This window comes from Tasmannia lanceolata, unplaced genomic scaffold (genome assembly GCF_043159265.1).
Source record: "Tasmannia lanceolata isolate RefF3 unplaced genomic scaffold, GAP_Taslan_0.1 ptg000003l, whole genome shotgun sequence".
Classification (NCBI taxonomy): Eukaryota; Viridiplantae; Streptophyta; class Magnoliopsida; order Canellales; family Winteraceae; genus Tasmannia; species Tasmannia lanceolata.
Window position 1 is genome coordinate 31,966,006 of NW_027518680.1, and position 17,649 is coordinate 31,983,654.

General features: G+C 47.7%; 25 non-coding genes across 25 annotated transcripts; all 25 read left to right on the forward strand.

The window, feature by feature from the left end:
* The first annotated feature begins 248 nt into the window (after nt 1-248).
* Nucleotides 249-367, forward strand: LOC143872764 (5S ribosomal RNA). The gene has a single exon (XR_013247497.1). It is a non-coding gene; the product is annotated as a 5S ribosomal RNA (ribosomal RNA).
* Nucleotides 368-964: 597 nt separating this feature from the next.
* LOC143873251 (5S ribosomal RNA) lies at nt 965-1,083 on the forward strand. The gene has a single exon (XR_013247971.1). It is a non-coding gene; the product is annotated as a 5S ribosomal RNA (ribosomal RNA).
* Nucleotides 1,084-1,680: 597 nt separating this feature from the next.
* Nucleotides 1,681-1,799, forward strand: LOC143872765 (5S ribosomal RNA). Its single transcript, XR_013247498.1, has one exon. It is a non-coding gene; the product is annotated as a 5S ribosomal RNA (ribosomal RNA).
* Nucleotides 1,800-2,396: 597 nt separating this feature from the next.
* On the forward strand, nt 2,397-2,515 carry LOC143872766 (5S ribosomal RNA). The gene has a single exon (XR_013247499.1). It is a non-coding gene; the product is annotated as a 5S ribosomal RNA (ribosomal RNA).
* A 597-nt stretch (nt 2,516-3,112) lies between these two features.
* Nucleotides 3,113-3,231, forward strand: LOC143873466 (5S ribosomal RNA). Its single transcript, XR_013248174.1, has one exon. It is a non-coding gene; the product is annotated as a 5S ribosomal RNA (ribosomal RNA).
* Nucleotides 3,232-3,829: 598 nt separating this feature from the next.
* On the forward strand, nt 3,830-3,948 carry LOC143873655 (5S ribosomal RNA). The gene has a single exon (XR_013248358.1). It is a non-coding gene; the product is annotated as a 5S ribosomal RNA (ribosomal RNA).
* Nucleotides 3,949-4,544: 596 nt separating this feature from the next.
* Nucleotides 4,545-4,663, forward strand: LOC143872767 (5S ribosomal RNA). Its single transcript, XR_013247500.1, has one exon. It is a non-coding gene; the product is annotated as a 5S ribosomal RNA (ribosomal RNA).
* A 597-nt stretch (nt 4,664-5,260) lies between these two features.
* On the forward strand, nt 5,261-5,379 carry LOC143875252 (5S ribosomal RNA). Its single transcript, XR_013249910.1, has one exon. It is a non-coding gene; the product is annotated as a 5S ribosomal RNA (ribosomal RNA).
* Nucleotides 5,380-5,976: 597 nt separating this feature from the next.
* Nucleotides 5,977-6,095, forward strand: LOC143873819 (5S ribosomal RNA). Its single transcript, XR_013248517.1, has one exon. It is a non-coding gene; the product is annotated as a 5S ribosomal RNA (ribosomal RNA).
* A 597-nt stretch (nt 6,096-6,692) lies between these two features.
* Nucleotides 6,693-6,811, forward strand: LOC143873914 (5S ribosomal RNA). Its single transcript, XR_013248609.1, has one exon. It is a non-coding gene; the product is annotated as a 5S ribosomal RNA (ribosomal RNA).
* A 597-nt stretch (nt 6,812-7,408) lies between these two features.
* On the forward strand, nt 7,409-7,527 carry LOC143874484 (5S ribosomal RNA). The gene has a single exon (XR_013249163.1). It is a non-coding gene; the product is annotated as a 5S ribosomal RNA (ribosomal RNA).
* Nucleotides 7,528-8,124: 597 nt separating this feature from the next.
* Nucleotides 8,125-8,243, forward strand: LOC143875253 (5S ribosomal RNA). The gene has a single exon (XR_013249911.1). It is a non-coding gene; the product is annotated as a 5S ribosomal RNA (ribosomal RNA).
* Nucleotides 8,244-8,840: 597 nt separating this feature from the next.
* On the forward strand, nt 8,841-8,959 carry LOC143873295 (5S ribosomal RNA). The gene has a single exon (XR_013248011.1). It is a non-coding gene; the product is annotated as a 5S ribosomal RNA (ribosomal RNA).
* A 597-nt stretch (nt 8,960-9,556) lies between these two features.
* On the forward strand, nt 9,557-9,675 carry LOC143872768 (5S ribosomal RNA). Its single transcript, XR_013247501.1, has one exon. It is a non-coding gene; the product is annotated as a 5S ribosomal RNA (ribosomal RNA).
* Nucleotides 9,676-10,272: 597 nt separating this feature from the next.
* On the forward strand, nt 10,273-10,391 carry LOC143872769 (5S ribosomal RNA). The gene has a single exon (XR_013247502.1). It is a non-coding gene; the product is annotated as a 5S ribosomal RNA (ribosomal RNA).
* A 597-nt stretch (nt 10,392-10,988) lies between these two features.
* On the forward strand, nt 10,989-11,107 carry LOC143875393 (5S ribosomal RNA). Its single transcript, XR_013250039.1, has one exon. It is a non-coding gene; the product is annotated as a 5S ribosomal RNA (ribosomal RNA).
* Nucleotides 11,108-11,704: 597 nt separating this feature from the next.
* Nucleotides 11,705-11,823, forward strand: LOC143875394 (5S ribosomal RNA). Its single transcript, XR_013250040.1, has one exon. It is a non-coding gene; the product is annotated as a 5S ribosomal RNA (ribosomal RNA).
* Nucleotides 11,824-12,420: 597 nt separating this feature from the next.
* Nucleotides 12,421-12,539, forward strand: LOC143874417 (5S ribosomal RNA). The gene has a single exon (XR_013249097.1). It is a non-coding gene; the product is annotated as a 5S ribosomal RNA (ribosomal RNA).
* A 597-nt stretch (nt 12,540-13,136) lies between these two features.
* On the forward strand, nt 13,137-13,255 carry LOC143874418 (5S ribosomal RNA). Its single transcript, XR_013249098.1, has one exon. It is a non-coding gene; the product is annotated as a 5S ribosomal RNA (ribosomal RNA).
* A 597-nt stretch (nt 13,256-13,852) lies between these two features.
* On the forward strand, nt 13,853-13,971 carry LOC143873703 (5S ribosomal RNA). The gene has a single exon (XR_013248406.1). It is a non-coding gene; the product is annotated as a 5S ribosomal RNA (ribosomal RNA).
* A 597-nt stretch (nt 13,972-14,568) lies between these two features.
* Nucleotides 14,569-14,687, forward strand: LOC143873916 (5S ribosomal RNA). Its single transcript, XR_013248611.1, has one exon. It is a non-coding gene; the product is annotated as a 5S ribosomal RNA (ribosomal RNA).
* A 597-nt stretch (nt 14,688-15,284) lies between these two features.
* Nucleotides 15,285-15,403, forward strand: LOC143875395 (5S ribosomal RNA). Its single transcript, XR_013250041.1, has one exon. It is a non-coding gene; the product is annotated as a 5S ribosomal RNA (ribosomal RNA).
* Nucleotides 15,404-16,000: 597 nt separating this feature from the next.
* LOC143875396 (5S ribosomal RNA) lies at nt 16,001-16,119 on the forward strand. The gene has a single exon (XR_013250042.1). It is a non-coding gene; the product is annotated as a 5S ribosomal RNA (ribosomal RNA).
* A 597-nt stretch (nt 16,120-16,716) lies between these two features.
* LOC143874419 (5S ribosomal RNA) lies at nt 16,717-16,835 on the forward strand. The gene has a single exon (XR_013249099.1). It is a non-coding gene; the product is annotated as a 5S ribosomal RNA (ribosomal RNA).
* A 597-nt stretch (nt 16,836-17,432) lies between these two features.
* LOC143874420 (5S ribosomal RNA) lies at nt 17,433-17,551 on the forward strand. The gene has a single exon (XR_013249100.1). It is a non-coding gene; the product is annotated as a 5S ribosomal RNA (ribosomal RNA).
* Nucleotides 17,552-17,649: the final 98 nt, after the last annotated feature.

Genomic DNA, 17,649 nt, shown 5'->3' on the forward strand with positions numbered 1-17,649 from the left:
GTGCACAAATATCGTTCCGACGATAACTTTTGATCCGCCCGTCAGATCGTGGCGATTCTTATATTGATTCGGGGGTAATCGGGAAGATTCATCGCGCGATGACAGCCCTGGCGGTCATCCGGCTTCCCGACATGCTCGGATCGTCCATCCGATGTTATCTAGCAGGATTTTTTCGCACTTTCATTTAAACGGACTTCGTACGACAATGCGAGTGGAAACTCTTTATTTTGACAATGGATAGGCATGCTGGGTGCGATCATACCAGCACAAATGCACTGGATCCCATCAGAACTCCGAAGTTAAGCGTGCTTGGGCGAGAGTAGTACTAGGATGGGTGACCTCCTGGGAAGTCCTCGTGTTGCACCCCTGTCACTTTTTTGGGCTATCTACCACTTTTTTCGAAAAATCTTTCGGTTCTGAAATATCGATGCGAACTGAAACGCACGTTTAGTGCGTCGCCTCCTAGGTTTCGGTTCGGATCTTTTTATTTTCTTCCGGATGGTGAATTCGAAGACGTCCGGTCTTTATTATGGCGGGGTGATAGTGTCGTTTGATTCGATAAACGGAATTCGTTCTGACATTTCATTTGCGGTCAAATTATAGCGGGGGTTTGTTTAGATTCAGTGACGTACAGGCTATAGCGGATGAGTGTACTAGTGGATGCGAGTCATGAATCCGGTCGGAAGGTGTTTACTGGCCGTGAGCTACCCTTGGTGCACAAATATCGTTCCGACGATAACTTTTGATCCGCCCGTCAGATCGTGGCGATTCTTATATTGATTCGGGGGTAATCAGGAAGATTCATCGCGCGATGACAGCCCTGGCGGTCATCCGGCTTCCCGACATGCTCGGATCGTCCATCCGGTGTCATCTAGCAGGATTTTTTCGCACTTTCATTTAAACGGACTTCGTACGACAATGCGAGTGGAAACTCTTTATTACTTTGACAATGGAGAGGCATGCTGTGTGCGATCATACCAGCACAAATGCACTGGATCCCATCAGAACTCCGAAGTTAAGCGTGCTTGGGCGAGAGTAGTACTAGGATGGGTGACCTCCTGGGAAGTCCTCGTGTTGCACCCCTGTCACTTTTTTCGGCTATCTACCACTTTTTTCGAACAATCTTTCGGTTCTGGAACATCGATGCGAACTGAAACGCACGTTTAGGGCGACGCCTCCTACGTTTCGGTTGGGATCTTTTTATTTTCTGCCGGATAGTGAATTCAAATACGTCCGGTCTTTATTATGGCGGGGTGATAGTGTCGTTTGATTCGATAAACGGAATTCGTTCTGACATTTCATTTGCGGTCAAATTATAGCGGGGGTTTGTTTAGATTCAGTGACGTACAAGCTATAGCGGATGAGTGTACTAGTGGATGAAAGTCATGAATCCGGTCGGAAGGTGTTTACTGGCCGTGAGCTACCCTTGGTGCACAAATATCGTTCCGACGATAACTTTTGATCCGCCCGTCAGATCGTGGCGATTCTTATATTGATTCGGGGGTACTCGGGAAGATTAATCGCGCGATGACAGCCCTGGCGGTCATCCGGCTTTCCGACATGCTCGGATCGTCCATCCGGTGTCATCTAGCAGGATTTTTTCGCACTTTCATTTAAACGGACTTCGTACGACAATGCGAGTGGAAACTCTTTATTACTTTGACAATGGAGAGGCATGCTGGGTGCGATCATACCAGCACAAATGCACTGGATCCCATCAGAACTCCGAAGTTAAGCGTGCTTGGGCGAGAGTAGTACTAGGATGGGTGACCTCCTGGGAAGTCCTCGTGTTGCACCCCTGTCACTTTTTTCGGCTATCTACCACTTTTTTCGAACAATCTTTCGGTTCTGGAACATCGATGCGAACTGAAACGCACGTTTAGTGCGTCGCCTCCTACGTTTCGGTTCGGATCTTTTTATTTTCTTCCGGATGGTGAATTCAAAGACGTCCGGTCTTTATTATGGCGGGGTGATACTGTCGTTTGATTCGATAAACGGAATTCGTTCTGACATTTCATTTGCGGTCAAATTATAGCGGGGGTTTGTTCAGATTCAGTGACGTACAGGCTATAGCGGATGAGTGTACTAGTGGATGCGAGTCATGAATCCGGTCGGAAGGTGTTTACTGGCCGTGAGCTACCCTTGGTGCACAAATATCGTTCCGACGATAACTTTTGATCCGCCCGTCAGATCGTGGCGATTCTTATATTGATTCGGGGGTACTCGGGAAGATTCATCGCGCGATGACAGCCTTGGTGGTCATCCGGCTTTCCGACATGCTCGGATCGTCCATCCGGTGTCATCTAGCAGGATTTTTTCGCACTTTCATTTAAACGGACTTCGTACGACAATGCGAGTGGAAACTCTTTATTACTTTGACAATGGAGAGGCATGCTGGGTGCGATCATACCAGCACAAATGCACTGGATCCCATCAGAACTCCGAAGTTAAGCGTGCTTGGGCGAGAGTAGTACTAGGATGGGTGACCTCCTGGGAAGTCCTCGTGTTGCACCCCTGTCACTTTTTTCGGCTATCTACCACTTTTTTCGAACAATCTTTCGGTTCTGGAACATCGATGCGAACTGAAACGCACGTTTAGTGCGTCGCCTCCTACGTTTCGGTTCGGATCTTTTTATTTTCTTCCGGATGGTGAATTCAAAGACGTCCGGTCTTTATTATGGCGGGGTGATACTGTCGTTTGATTCGATAAACGGAATTCGTTCTGACATTTCATTTGCGGTCAAATTATAGCGGGGGTTTGTTCAGATTCAGTGACGTACAGGCTATAGCGGATGAGTGTACTAGTGGATGCGAGTCATGAATCCGGTCGGAAGGTGTTTACTGGCCGTGAGCTACCCTTGGTGCACAAATATCGTTCCGACGATAACTTTTGATCCGCCCGTCAGATCGTGGCGATTCTTATATTGATTCGGGGGTACTCGGGAAGATTCATCGCGCGATGACAGCCTTGGCGGTCATCCGGCTTTCCGACATGCTCGGATCGTCCATCCGGTGTCATCTAGCAGGATTTTTTCGCACTTTCATTTAAACGGACTTCGTACGACAATGCGAGTGGAAACTCTTTATTACTTTGACAATGGAGAGGCATGCTGGGTGCGATCATACCAGCACAAATGCACTGGATCCCATCAGAACTCCGAAGTTAAGCGTGCTTGGGCGAGAGTAGTACTAGGATGGGTGACCCCCTTGGAAGTTCTCGTGTTGCACCCCTGTCACTTTTTTCGGCTATCTACCACTTTTTTCGAACAATCTTTCGGTTCTGGAACATCGATGCGAACTGAAACGCACGTTTAGTGCGTCGCCTCCTACGTTTCGGTTGGGATCTTTTTATTTTCTGCCGGATAGTGAATTCAAATACGTCCGGTCTTTATTATGGCGGGGTGATAGTGTCGTTTGATTCGATAAACGGAATTCGTTCTGACATTTCATTTGCGATCAAATTATAGCGGGGGTTTGTTTAGATTTCAGTGACGTACAAGCTATAGCGGATGAGTGTACTAGTGGATGAAAGTCATGAATCCGGTCGGAAGGTGTTTACTGGCCGTGAGCTACCCTTGGTGCACAAATATCGTTCCGACGATAACTTTTGATCCGCCCGTCAGATCGTGGCGATTCTTATATTGATTCGGGGGTACTCGGGAAGATTAATCGCGCGATGACAGCCCTGGCGGTCATCCGGCTTTCCGACATGCTCGGATCGTCCATCCGGTGTCATCTAGCAGGATTTTTTCGCACTTTCATTTAAACGGACTTCGTACGACAATGCGAGTGGAAACTCTTTATTACTTTGACAATGGAGAGGCATGCTGGGTGCGATCATACCAGCACAAATGCACTGGATCCCATCAGAACTCCGAAGTTAAGCGTGCTTGGGCAAGAGTAGTACTAGGATGGGTGACCTCCTGGGAAGTCCTCGTGTTGCACCCCTGTCACTTTTTTCGGCTATCTACCACTTTTTTCGAACAATCTTTCGGTTCTGGAACATCGATGCGAACTGAAACGCACGTTTAGTGCGACGCCTCCTACGTTTCGGTTGGGATCTTTTTATTTTCTGCCGGATAGTGAATTCAAATACGTCCGGTCTTCATTATGGCGGGGTGATAGTGTCGTTTGATTCGATAAACGGAATTCGTTCTGACATTTCATTTGCGGTCAAATTATAGCGGGGGTTTGTTTAGATTCAGTGACGTACAAGCTATAGCGGATGAGTGTACTAGTGGATGAAAGTCATGAATCCGGTCGGAAGGTGTTTACTGGCCGTGAGCTACCCTTGGTGCACAAATATCGTTCCGACGATAACTTTTGATCCGCCCGTCAGATCGTGGCGATTCTTATATTGATTCGGGGGTACTCGGGAAGATTAATCGCGCGATGACAGCCCTGGCGTCATCCGGCTTTCCGACATGCTCGGATCGTCCATCCGGTGTCATCTAGCAGGATTTTTTCGCACTTTCATTTAAACGGACTTCGTACGACAATGCGAGTGGAAACTCTTTATTACTTTGACAATGGAGAGGCATGCTGGGTGCGATCATACCAGCACAAATGCACTGGATCCCATCAGAACTCCGAAGTTAAGCGTGCTTGGGCGAGAGTAGTACTAGGATGGGTGACCTCCTGGGAAGTCCTCGTGTTGCACCCCTGTCACTTTTTTCGGCTATCTACCACTTTTTTCGAACAATCTTTCGGTTCTGGAACATCGATGCGAACTGAAACGCACGTTTATTGCGACGCCTCCTACGTTTCGGTTCGGATCTTTTTATTTTCTTCCGGATGGTGAATTCAAATACCTCCGGTCTTTATTACGGCGGGGTGATAGTGTCGTTTGATTCGATAAACGGAATTCGTTCTGACATTTCATTTGCGGTCAAATTATAGCGGGGGTTTGTTTAGATTCAGTGACGTACAGGCTATAGCGGATGAGTGTACTAGTGGATGCGAGTCATGAATCCGGTCGGAAGGTGTTTACTGGCCGTGAGCTACCCTTGGTGCACAAATATCGTTCCGACGATAACTTTTGATCCGCCCGTCAGATCGTGGCGATTCTTATATTGATTCGGGGGTAATCGGGAAGATTCATCGCGCGATGACAGCCCTGGCGGTCATCCGGCTTCCCGACATGCTCGGATCGTCCATCCGATGGCATCTAGCAGGATTTTTTCGCACTTTCATTTAAACGGACTTCGTACGACAATGCGAGTCGAAACTCTTTATTACTTTGACAATGGAGAGGCATGCTGGGTGAGATCATACCACCAAAAATGCATTGGATCCCATCAGAACTCCGAAGTTAAGCGTGCTTGGGCGAGAGTAGTACTAGGATGGGTGACCTCCTGGGAAGTCCTCGTGTTGCACCCCTGTCACTTTTTTCGGCTATCTACCACTTTTTTCGAACAATCTTTCGGTTGTGGAATATTGAAGCGAACTGAAACGCACGTTTAGTGCGTCGCCTCCTAGGTTTTGGTTCGGATCTTTTTATTTTCTTCCGGATGGTGAATTCGAAGACGTCCGGTCTTTATTATGGCGAGGTGATAGTGTCGTTTGATTCGATAAACGGAATTCGTTCTGACATTTCATTTGCGGTCAAATTATAGCGGGGGTTTGTTTAGATTCAGTGGCGTACAGGCTATAGCGGATGAGTGTACTAGTGGATGCGAGTCATGAATCCGGTCGGAAGGTGTTTACTGGCCGTGAGCTACCCTTGGTGCACAAATATCGTTCCGACGATAACTTTTGATCCGCCCGTCAGATCGTGGCGATTCTTATATTGATTCGGGGGTAATCGGGAAGATTCATCGCGCGATGACAGCCTTGGCGGTCATCCGGCTTCCCGACATGCTCGGATCGTCCATCCGATGTTATCTAGCAGGATTTTTTCGCACTTTCATTTAAACGGACTTCGTACGACAATGCGAGTGGAAACTCTTTATTACTTTGACAATGGATAGGCATGCTGGGTGCGATCATACCAGCACAAATGCACTGGATCCCATCAGAACTCCGAAGTTAAGCGTGCTTGGGCGAGAGTAGTACTAGGATAGGTGACCTCCTGGGAAGTCCTCGTGTTGCACCCCTGTCACTTTTTTCGGCTATCTACCACTTTTTTCGAAAAATCTTTCGGTTCTGAAATATCGATGCGAACTGAAACGCACGTTTAGTGCGTCGCCTCCTAGGTTTCGGTTCGGATCTTTTTATTTTCTTCCGGATGGTGAATTCGAAGACGTCCGGTCTTTATTATGGCGGGGTGATAGTGTCGTTTGATTCGATAAACGGAATTCGTTCTGACATTTCATTTGCGGTCAAATTATAGCGGGGGTTTGTTTAGATTCAGTGACGTACAGGCTATAGCGGATGAGTGTACTAGTGGATGCGAGTGATGAATCCGGTCGGAAGGTGTTTACTGGCCGTGAGCTACCCTTGGTGCACAAATATCGTTCCGACGATAACTTTTGATCCGCCCGTCAGATCGTGGCGATTCTTATATTGATTCGGGGGTAATCAGGAAGATTCATCGCGCGATGACAGCTCTGGCGGTCATCCGGCTTCCCGACATGCTCGGATCGTCCATCCGGTGTCATCTAGCAGGATTTTTTCGCACTTTCATTTAAACGGACTTCGTACGACAATGCGAGTGGAAACTCTTTATTACTTTGACAATGGAGAGGCATGCTGGGTGCGATCATACCAGCACAAATGCACTGGATCCCATCAGAAATCCGAAGTTAAGCGTGCTTGGGCGAGAGTAGTACTAGGATGGGTGACCTCCTGGGAAGTCCTCGTGTTGCACCCCTGTCACTTTTTTCGGCTATCTACCACTTTTTTCGAACAATCTTTCGGTTTTGGAATATCGATGCGAACTGAAACGCACGTTTAGTGCGTCGCCTCCTTGGTTTCGGTTCGTATCTTTTTATTTTCTTCCGGATGGTGAATTCGAAGACGTCCGGTCTTTATTATGGCGGGGTGATAGTGTCGTTTGATTCGATAAACGGAATTCATTCTGACATTTCATTTGCGGTCAAATTATAGCGGGGGTTTGTTTAGATTCAGTGACGTACAGGCTATAGCGGATGAGTGTACTAGTGGATGCGAGTCATGAATCCGGTCGGAAGGTGTTTACTGGCCGTGAGCTACCCTTGGTGCACAAATATCGTTCCGACGATAACTTTTGATCCGCCCGTCAGATCGTGGCGATTCTTATATTGATTCGGGGGTAATCGGGAAGATTCATCGCGCGATGACAGCCTTGGCGGTCATCCGGCTTCCCGAAATGCTCGGATCGTCCATCCGATGTCATCTAGCAGGATTTTTTCGCACTTTCATTTAAACGGACTTCGTACGACAAAGCGAGTGGAAACTCTTTATTACTTTGACAATGGAGAGGCATGCTGGGTCCGATCATACCAGCACAAATGCACTGGATCCCATTAGAACTCCGAAGTTAAGCGTGCTTGGGCGAGAGTAGTACTAGGATGGGTGACCTCCTGGGAAGTCCTCGTGTTGCACCCCTGTCACTTTTTTCGGCTATCTACCACTTTTTTCGAACAATCTTTCGGTTCTGGAACATCGATGCGAACTGAAACGCACGTTTATTGCGACGCCTCCTACGTTTCGGTTCGGATCTTTTTATTTTCTTCCGGATGGTGAATTCAAATACCTCCGGTCTTTATTACGGCGGGGTGATAGTGTCGTTTGATTCGATAAACGGAATTCGTTCTGACATTTCATTTGCGGTCAAATTATAGCGGGGGTTTGTTTAGATTCAGTGACGTACAGGCTATAGCGGATGAGTGTACTAGTGGATGCGAGTCATGAATCCGGTCGGAAGGTGTTTACTGGCCGTGAGCTACCCTTGGTGCACAAATATCGTTCCGACGATAACTTTTGATCCGCCCGTCAGATCGTGGCGATTCTTATATTGATTCGGGGGTAATCGGGAAGATTCATCGCGCGATGACAGCCCTGGCGGTCATCCGGCTTCCCGACATGCTCGGATCGTCCATCCGATGGCATCTAGCAGGATTTTTTCGCACTTTCATTTAAACGGACTTCGTACGACAATGCGAGTCGAAACTCTTTATTACTTTGACAATGGAGAGGCATGCTGGGTGAGATCATACCACCAAAAATGCATTGGATCCCATCAGAACTCCGAAGTTAAGCGTGCTTGGGCGAGAGTAGTACTAGGATGGGTGACCTCCTGGGAAGTCCTCGTGTTGCACCCCTGTCACTTTTTTCGGCTATATACCACTTTTTTCGAACAATCTTTCGGTTGTGGAATATTGAAGCGAACTGAAACGCACGTTTAGTGCGTCGCCTCCTAGGTTTTGGTTCGGATCTTTTTATTTTCTTCCGGATGGTGAATTCGAAGACGTCCGGTCTTTATTATGGCGAGGTGATAGTGTCGTTTGATTCGATAAACGGAATTCGTTCTGACATTTCATTTGCGGTCAAATTATAGCGGGGGTTTGTTTAGATTCAGTGGCGTACAGGCTATAGCGGATGAGTGTACTAGTGGATGCGAGTCATGAATCCGGTCGGAAGGTGTTTACTGGCCGTGAGCTACCCTTGGTGCACAAATATCGTTCCGACGATAACTTTTGATCCGCCCGTCAGATCGTGGCGATTCTTATATTGATTCGGGGGTAATCAGGAAGATTCCTCGCGCAATGACAGCTCTGGCGGTCGTCCGGCTTCCCGACATGCTCGGATCGTCCATCCGGTGTCATCTAGCAGGATTTTTTCGCACTTTCATTTAAACGGACTTCGTACGACAATGCGAGTGGAAACTCTTTATTACTTTGACAATGGAGAGGCATGCTGGGTGCGATCATACCAGCACAAATGCACTGGATCCCATCAGAACTCCGAAGTTAAGCGTGCTTGGGCGAGAGTAGTACTAGGATGGGTGACCTACTGGGAAGTCCTCGTGTTGCACCCCTGTCACTTTTTTCGGCTATCTACCACTTTTTTCGAAAAATCTTTCGGTTCTGAAATATCGATGCGAACTGAAACGCACGTTTAGTGCGTCGCCTCCTAGGTTTCGGTTCGGATCTTTTTATTTTCTTCCGGATGGTGAATTCGAAGACGTCCGGTCTTTATTATGGCGGGGTGATAGTGTCGTTTGATTCGATAAACGGAATTCGTTCTGACATTTCATTTGCGGTCAAATTATAGCGGGGGTTTGTTTAGATTCAGTGACGTACAGGCTATAGCGGATGAGTGTACTAGTGGATGCGAGTCATGAATCCGGTCGGAAGGTGTTTACTGGCCGTGAGCTACCCTTGGTGCACAAATATCGTTCCGACGATAACTTTTGATCCGCCCGTCAGATCGTGGCGATTCTTATATTGATTCGGGGGTAATCAGGAAGATTCATCGCGCAATGACAGCTCTGGCGGTCATCCGGCTTCCCGACATGCTCGGATCGTCCATCCGGTGTCATCTAGCAGGATTTTTTCGCACTTTCATTTAAACGGACTTCGTACGACAATGCGAGTGGAAACTCTTTATTACTTTGACAATGGAGAGGCATGCTGGGTGCGATCATACCAGCACAAATGCACTGGATCCCATCAGAACTCCGAAGTTAAGCGTGCTTGGGCGAGAGTAGTACTAGGATGGGTGACCTCCTGGGAAGTCCTCGTGTTGCACCCCTGTCACTTTTTTCGGCTATCTACCACTTTTTTCGAACAATCTTTCGGTTCTGGAACATCGATGCGAACTGAAACGCACGTTTAGTGCGACGCCTCCTACGTTTCGGTTGGGATCTTTTTATTTTCTGCCGGATAGTGAATTCAAATACGTCCGGTCTTTATTATGGCGGGGTGATAGTGTCGTTTGATTCGATAAACGGAATTCGTTCTGACATTTCATTTGCGGTCAAATTATAGCGGGGGTTTGTTTAGATTCAGTGACGTACAAGCTATAGCGGATGAGTGTACTAGTGGATGAAAGTCATGAATCCGGTCGGAAGGTGTTTACTGGCCGTGAGCTACCCTTGGTGCACAAATATCGTTCCGACGATAACTTTTGATCCGCCCGTCAGATCGTGGCGATTCTTATATTGATTCGGGGGTACTCGGGAAGATTAATCGCGCGATGACAGCCATGGCGGTTATCCGGCTTTCCGACATGCTCGGATCGTCCATCCGGTGTCATCTAGCAGGATTTTTTCGCACTTTCATTTAAACGGACTTCGTACGACAATGCGAGTGGAAACTCTTTATTACTTTGACAATGGAGAGGCATGCTGGGTGCGATCATACCAGCACAAATGCACTGGATCCCATCAGAACTCCGAAGTTAAGCGTGCTTGGGCGAGAGTAGTACTAGGATGGGTGACCTCCTGGGAAGTCCTCGTGTTGCACCCCTGTCACTTTTTTCGGCTATCTACCACTTTTTTCGAACAATCTTTCGGTTCTGGAACATCGATGCGAACTGAAACGCACGTTTAGTGCGTCGCCTCCTACGTTTCGGTTCGGATCTTTTTATTTTCTTTCGGATGGTGAATTCAAATACGTTCGGTCTTTATTATGGCGGGGTGATAGTGTCGTTTGATTCGATAAACGGAATTCGTTCTGACATTTCATTTGCGGTCAAATTATAGCGGGCGTTTGTTTAGATTCAGTGACGTACAGGCTATAGCGGATGAGTGTACTAGTGGATGCGAGTCATGAATCCGGTCGGAAGGTGTTTACTGGCCGTGAGCTACCCTTGGTGCACAAATATCGTTCCGACGATAACTTTTGATCCGCCCGTCAGATCGTGGCGATTCTTATATTGATTCGGGGGTACTCGGGAAGATTCATCGCGCGATGACAGCCCTGGCGGTTATCCGGCTTCCCGACATGCTCGGATCGTCCATCCGGTGTCATCTAGCAGGATTTTTTCGCACTTTCATTTAAACGGACTTCGTACGACAATGCGAGTCGAAACTCTTTATTACTTTGACAATGGGGAGGCATGCTGGGTGAGATCATACCACCAAAAATGCATTGGATCCCATCAGAACTCCGAAGTTAAGCGTGCTTCGGCGAGAGTAGTACTAGGATGGGTGACCTCCTGGGAAGTCCTCGTGTTGCACCCCTGTCACTTTTTTCGGCTATCTACCACTTTTTTCGAACAATCTTTCGGTTCTGGAACATCGATGCGAACTGAAACGCACGTTTATTGCGACGCCTCCTACGTTTCGGTTCGGATCTTTTTATTTTCTTCCGGATGGTGAATTCAAATACCTCCGGTCTTTATTACGGCGGGGTGATAGTGTCGTTTGATTCGATAAACGGAATTCGTTCTGACATTTCATTTGCGGTCAAATTATAGCGGGGGTTTGTTTAGATTCAGTGACGTACAGGCTATAGCGGATGAGTGTACTAGTGGATGCGAGTCATGAATCCGGTCGGAAGGTGTTTACTGGCCGTGAGCTACCCTTGGTGCACAAATATCGTTCCGACGATAACTTTTGATCCGCCCGTCAGATCGTGGCGATTCTTATATTGATTCGGGGGTAATCGGGAAGATTCATCGCGCGATGACAGCCCTGGCGGTCATCCGGCTTCCCGACATGCTCGGATCGTCCATCCGATGGCATCTAGCAGGATTTTTTCGCACTTTCATTTAAACGGACTTCGTACGACAATGCGAGTCGAAACTCTTTATTACTTTGACAATGGGGAGGCATGCTGGGTGAGATCATACCACCAAAAATGCATTGGATCCCATCAGAACTCCGAAGTTAAGCGTGCTTCGGCGAGAGTAGTACTAGGATGGGTGACCTCCTGGGAAGTCCTCGTGTTGCACCCCTGTCACTTTTTTCGGCTATCTACCACTTTTTTCGAACAATCTTTCGGTTGTGGAATATTGAAGCGAACTGAAACGCACGTTTAGTGCGTCGCCTCCTAGGTTTTGGTTCGGATCTTTTTATTTTCTTCCGGATGGTGAATTCGAAGACGTCCGGTCTTTATTATGGCGAGGTGATAGTGTCGTTTGATTCGATAAACGTAATTCGTTCTGACATTTCATTTGCGGTCAAATTATAGCGGGGGTTTGTTTAGATTCAGTGGCGTACAGGCTATAGCGGATGAGTGTACTAGTGGATGCGAGTCATGAATCCGGTCGGAAGGTGTTTACTGGCCGTGAGCTACCCTTGGTGCACAAATATCGTTCCGACGATAACTTTTGATCCGCCCGTCAGATCGTGGCGATTCTTATATTGATTCGGGGGTAATCGGGAAGATTCATCGCGCGATGACAGCCCTGGCGGTCATCCGGCTTCCCGACATGCTCGGATCGTCCATCCGATGTTATCTAGCAGGATTTTTTCGCACTTTCATTTAAACGGACTTCGTACGACAATGCGAGTGGAAACTCTTTATTACTTTGACAATGGAGAGGCATGCTGGGTGCGATCATACCAGCACAAATGCACTGGATCCCATCAGAACTCCGAAGTTAAGCGTGCTTGGGCGAGAGTAGTACTAGGATGGGTGACCTCCTGGCAAGTCCTCGTGTTGCACCCCTGTCACTTTTTTCGGCTATCTACCACTTTTTTCGAAAAATCTTTCGGTTCTGGAACATCGATGCGAACTGAAACGCACGTTTAGTGCGACGCCTCCTACGTTTCGGTTGGGATCTTTTTATTTTCTGCCGGATAGTGAATTCAAATACGTCCGGTCTTTATTATGGCGGGGTGATAGTGTCGTTTGATTCGATAAACGGAATTCGTTCTGACATTTCATTTGCGGTCAAATTATAGCGGGGGTTTGTTTAGATTCAGTGACGTACAAGCTATAGCGGATGAGTGTACTAGTGGATGAAAGTCATGAATCCGGTCGGAAGGTGTTTACTGGCCGTGAGCTACCCTTGGTGCACAAATATCGTTCCGACGATAACTTTTGATCCGCCCGTCAGATCGTGGCGATTCTTATATTGATTCGGGGGTACTCGGGAAGATTAATCGCGCGATGACAGCCATGGCGGTCATCCGGCTTTCCGACATGCTCGGATCGTCCATCCGGTGTCATCTAGCAGGATTTTTTCGCACTTTCATTTAAACGGACTTCGTACGACAATGCGAGTGGAAACTCTTTATTACTTTGACAATGGAGAGGCATGCTGGGTGCGATCATACCAGCACAAATGCACTGGATCCCATCAGAACTCCGAAGTTAAGCGTGCTTGGGCGAGAGTAGTACTAGGATGGGTGACCTCCTGGCAAGTCCTCGTGTTGCACCCCTGTCACTTTTTTCGGCTATCTACCACTTTTTTCGAACAATCTTTCGGTTCTGGAACATCGATGCGAACTGAAACGCACGTTTAGTGCGACGCCTCCTACGTTTCGGTTGGGATCTTTTTATTTTCTGCCGGATAGTGAATTCAAATACGTCCGGTCTTTATTATGGCGGGGTGATAGTGTCGTTTGATTCGATAAACGGAATTCGTTCTGACATTTCATTTGCGGTCAAATTATAGCGGGGGTTTGTTTAGATTCAGTGACGTACAGGCTATAGCGGATGAGTGTACTAGTGGATGCGAGTCATGAATCCGGTCGGAAGGTGTTTACTGGCCGTGAGCTACCCTTGGTGCACAAATATCGTTCCGACGATAACTTTTGATCCGCCCGTCAGATCGTGGCGATTCTTATATTGATTCGGGGGTAATCAGGAAGATCCATCGCGCAATGACAGCTCTGGCGGTCATCCGGCGTCCCGACATGCTCGGATCGTCCATCCGGTGTCATCTAGCAGGATTTTTTCGCACTTTCATTTAAACGGACTTCGTACGACAATGCGAGTGGAAACTCTTTATTACTTTGACAATGGAGAGGCATGCTGGGTGCGATCATACCAGCACAAATGCACTGGATCCCATCAGAACTCCGAAGTTAAGCATGCTTGGGCGAGAGTAGTACTAGGATGGGTGACCTCCTGGGAAGTCCTCGTGTTGCACCCCTGTCACTTTTTTCGGCTATCTACCACTTTTTTCGAACAATCTTTCGGTTCTGGAACATCGATGCGAACTGAAACGCACGTTTAGTGCGTCGCCTCCTACGTTTCGGTTCGGATCTTTTTATTTTCTTTCGGATGGTGAATTCAAATACGTTCGGTCTTTATTATGGCGGGGTGATAGTGTCGTTTGATTCGATAAACGGAATTCGTTCTGACATTTCATTTGCGGTCAAATTATAGCGGGCGTTTGTTTAGATTCAGTGACGTACAGGCTATAGCGGATGAGTGTACTAGTGGATGCGAGTCATGAATCCGGTCGGAAGGTGTTTACTGGCCGTGAGCTACCCTTGGTGCACAAATATCGTTCCGACGATAACTTTTGATCCGCCCGTCAGATCGTGGCGATTCTTATATTGATTCGGGGGTACTCGGGAAGATTCATCGCGCGATGACAGCCCTGGCGGTTATCCGGCTTCCCGACATGCTCGGATCGTCCATCCGGTGTCATCTAGCAGGATTTTTTCGCACTTTCATTTAAACGGACTTCGTACGACAATGCGAGTGGAAACTCTTTATTACTTTGACAATGGAGAGGCATGCTGGGTGCGATCATACCAGCACAAATGCACTGGATCCCATCAGAAATCCGAAGTTAAGCGTGCTTGGGCGAGAGTAGTACTAGGATGGGTGACCTCCTGGGAAGTCCTCGTGTTGCACCCCTGTCACTTTTTTCGGCTATCTACCACTTTTTTCGAACAATCTTTCGGTTCTGGAATATCGATGCGAACTGAAACGCACGTTTAGTGCGTCGCCTCCTTGGTTTCGGTTCGTATCTTTTTATTTTCTTCCGGATGGTGAATTCGAAGACGTCCGGTCTTTATTATGGCGGGGTGATAGTGTCGTTTGATTCGATAAACGGAATTCGTTCTGACATTTCATTTGCGGTCAAATTATAGCGGGGGTTTGTTTAGATTCAGTGACGTACAGGCTATAGCGGATGAGTGTACTAGTGGATGCGAGTCATGAATCCGGTCGGAAGGTGTTTACTGGCCGTGAGCTACCCTTGGTGCACAAATATCGTTCCGACGATAACTTTTGATCCGCCCGTCAGATCGTGGCGATTCTTATATTGATTCGGGGGTACTCGGGAAGATTCATCGCGCGATGACAGCCCTGGCGGTTATCCGGCTTCCCGACATGCTCGGATCGTCCATCCGGTGTCATCTAGCAGGATTTTTTCGCACTTTCATTTAAACGGACTTCGTACGACAATGCGAGTCGAAACTCTTTATTACTTTGACAATGGGGAGGCATGCTGGGTGAGATCATACCACCAAAAATGCATTGGATCCCATCAGAACTCCGAAGTTAAGCGTGCTTCGGCGAGAGTAGTACTAGGATGGGTGACCTCCTGGGAAGTCCTCGTGTTGCACCCCTGTCACTTTTTTCGGCTATCTACCACTTTTTTCGAACAATCTTTCGGTTCTGGAACATCGATGCGAACTGAAACGCACGTTTATTGCGACGCCTCCTACGTTTCGGTTCGGATCTTTTTATTTTCTTCCGGATGGTGAATTCAAATACCTCCGGTCTTTATTACGGCGGGGTGATAGTGTCGTTTGATTCGATAAACGGAATTCGTTCTGACATTTCATTTGCGGTCAAATTATAGCGGGGGTTTGTTTAGATTCAGTGACGTACAGGCTATAGCGGATGAGTGTACTAGTGGATGCGAGTCATGAATCCGGTCGGAAGGTGTTTACTGGCCGTGAGCTACCCTTGGTGCACAAATATCGTTCCGACGATAACTTTTGATCCGCCCGTCAGATCGTGGCGATTCTTATATTGATTCGGGGGTAATCGGGAAGATTCATCGCGCGATGACAGCCCTGGCGGTCATCCGGCTTCCCGACATGCTCGGATCGTCCATCCGATGGCATCTAGCAGGATTTTTTCGCACTTTCATTTAAACGGACTTCGTACGACAATGCGAGTCGAAACTCTTTATTACTTTGACAATGGGGAGGCATGCTGGGTGAGATCATACCACCAAAAATGCATTGGATCCCATCAGAACTCCGAAGTTAAGCGTGCTTCGGCGAGAGTAGTACTAGGATGGGTGACCTCCTGGGAAGTCCTCGTGTTGCACCCCTGTCACTTTTTTCGGCTATCTACCACTTTTTTCGAACAATCTTTCGGTTGTGGAATATTGAAGCGAACTGAAACGCACGTTTAGTGCGTCGCCTCCTAGGTTTTGGTTCGGATCTTTTTATTTTCTTCCGGATGGTGAATTCGAAGACGTCCGGTCTTTATTATGGCGAGGTGATAGTGTCGTTTGATTCGATAAACGTAATTCGTTCTGACATTTCATTTGCGGTCAAATTATAGCGGGGGTTTGTTTAGATTCAGTGGCGTACAGGCTATAGCGGATGAGTGTACTAGTGGATGCGAGTCATGAATCCGGTCGGAAGGTGTTTACTGGCCGTGAGCTACCCTTGGTGCACAAATATCGTTCCGACGATAACTTTTGATCCGCCCGTCAGATCGTGGCGATTCTTATATTGATTCGGGGGTAATCGGGAAGATTCATCGCGCGATGACAGCCCTGGCGGTCATCCGGCTTCCCGACATGCTCGGATCGTCCATCCGATGTTATCTAGCAGGATTTTTTCGCACTTTCATTTAAACGGACTTCGTACGACAATGCGAGTGGAAACTCTTTATTACTTTGACAATGGAGAGGCATGCTGGGTGCGATCATACCAGCACAAATGCACTGGATCCCATCAGAACTCCGAAGTTAAGCGTGCTTGGGCGAGAGTAGTACTAGGATGGGTGACCTCCTGGCAAGTCCTCGTGTTGCACCCCTGTCACTTTTTTCGGCTATCTACCACTTTTTTCGAAAAATCTTTCGGTTCTGGAACATCGATGCGAACTGAAACGCACGTTTAGTGCGACGCCTCCTACGTTTCGGTTGGGATCTTTTTATTTTCTGCCGGATAGTGAATTCAAATACGTCCGGTCTTTATTATGGCGGGGTGATAGTGTCGTTTGATTCGATAAACGGAATTCGTTCTGACATTTCATTTGCGGTCAAATTATAGCGGGGGTTTGTTTAGATTCAGTGACGTACAAGCTATAGCGGATGAGTGTACTAGTGGATGAAAGTCATGAATCCGGTCGGAAGGTGTTTACTGGCCGTGAGCTACCCTTGGTGCACAAATATCGTTCCGACGATAACTTTTGATCCGCCCGTCAGATCGTGGCGATTCTTATATTGATTCGGGGGTACTCGGGAAGATTAATCGCGCGATGACAGCCATGGCGGTCATCCGGCTTTCCGACATGCTCGGATCGTCCATCCGGTGTCATCTAGCAGGATTTTTTCGCACTTTCATTTAAACGGACTTCGTACGACAATGCGAGTGGAAACTCTTTATTACTTTGACAATGGAGAGGCATGCTGGGTGCGATCATACCAGCACAAATGCACTGGATCCCATCAGAACTCCGAAGTTAAGCGTGCTTGGGCGAGAGTAGTACTAGGATGGGTGACCTCCTGGCAAGTCCTCGTGTTGCACCCCTGTCACTTTTTTCGGCTATCTACCACTTTTTTCGAACAATCTTTCGGTTCTGGAACATCGATGCGAACTGAAACGCACGTTTAGTGCGACGCCTCCTA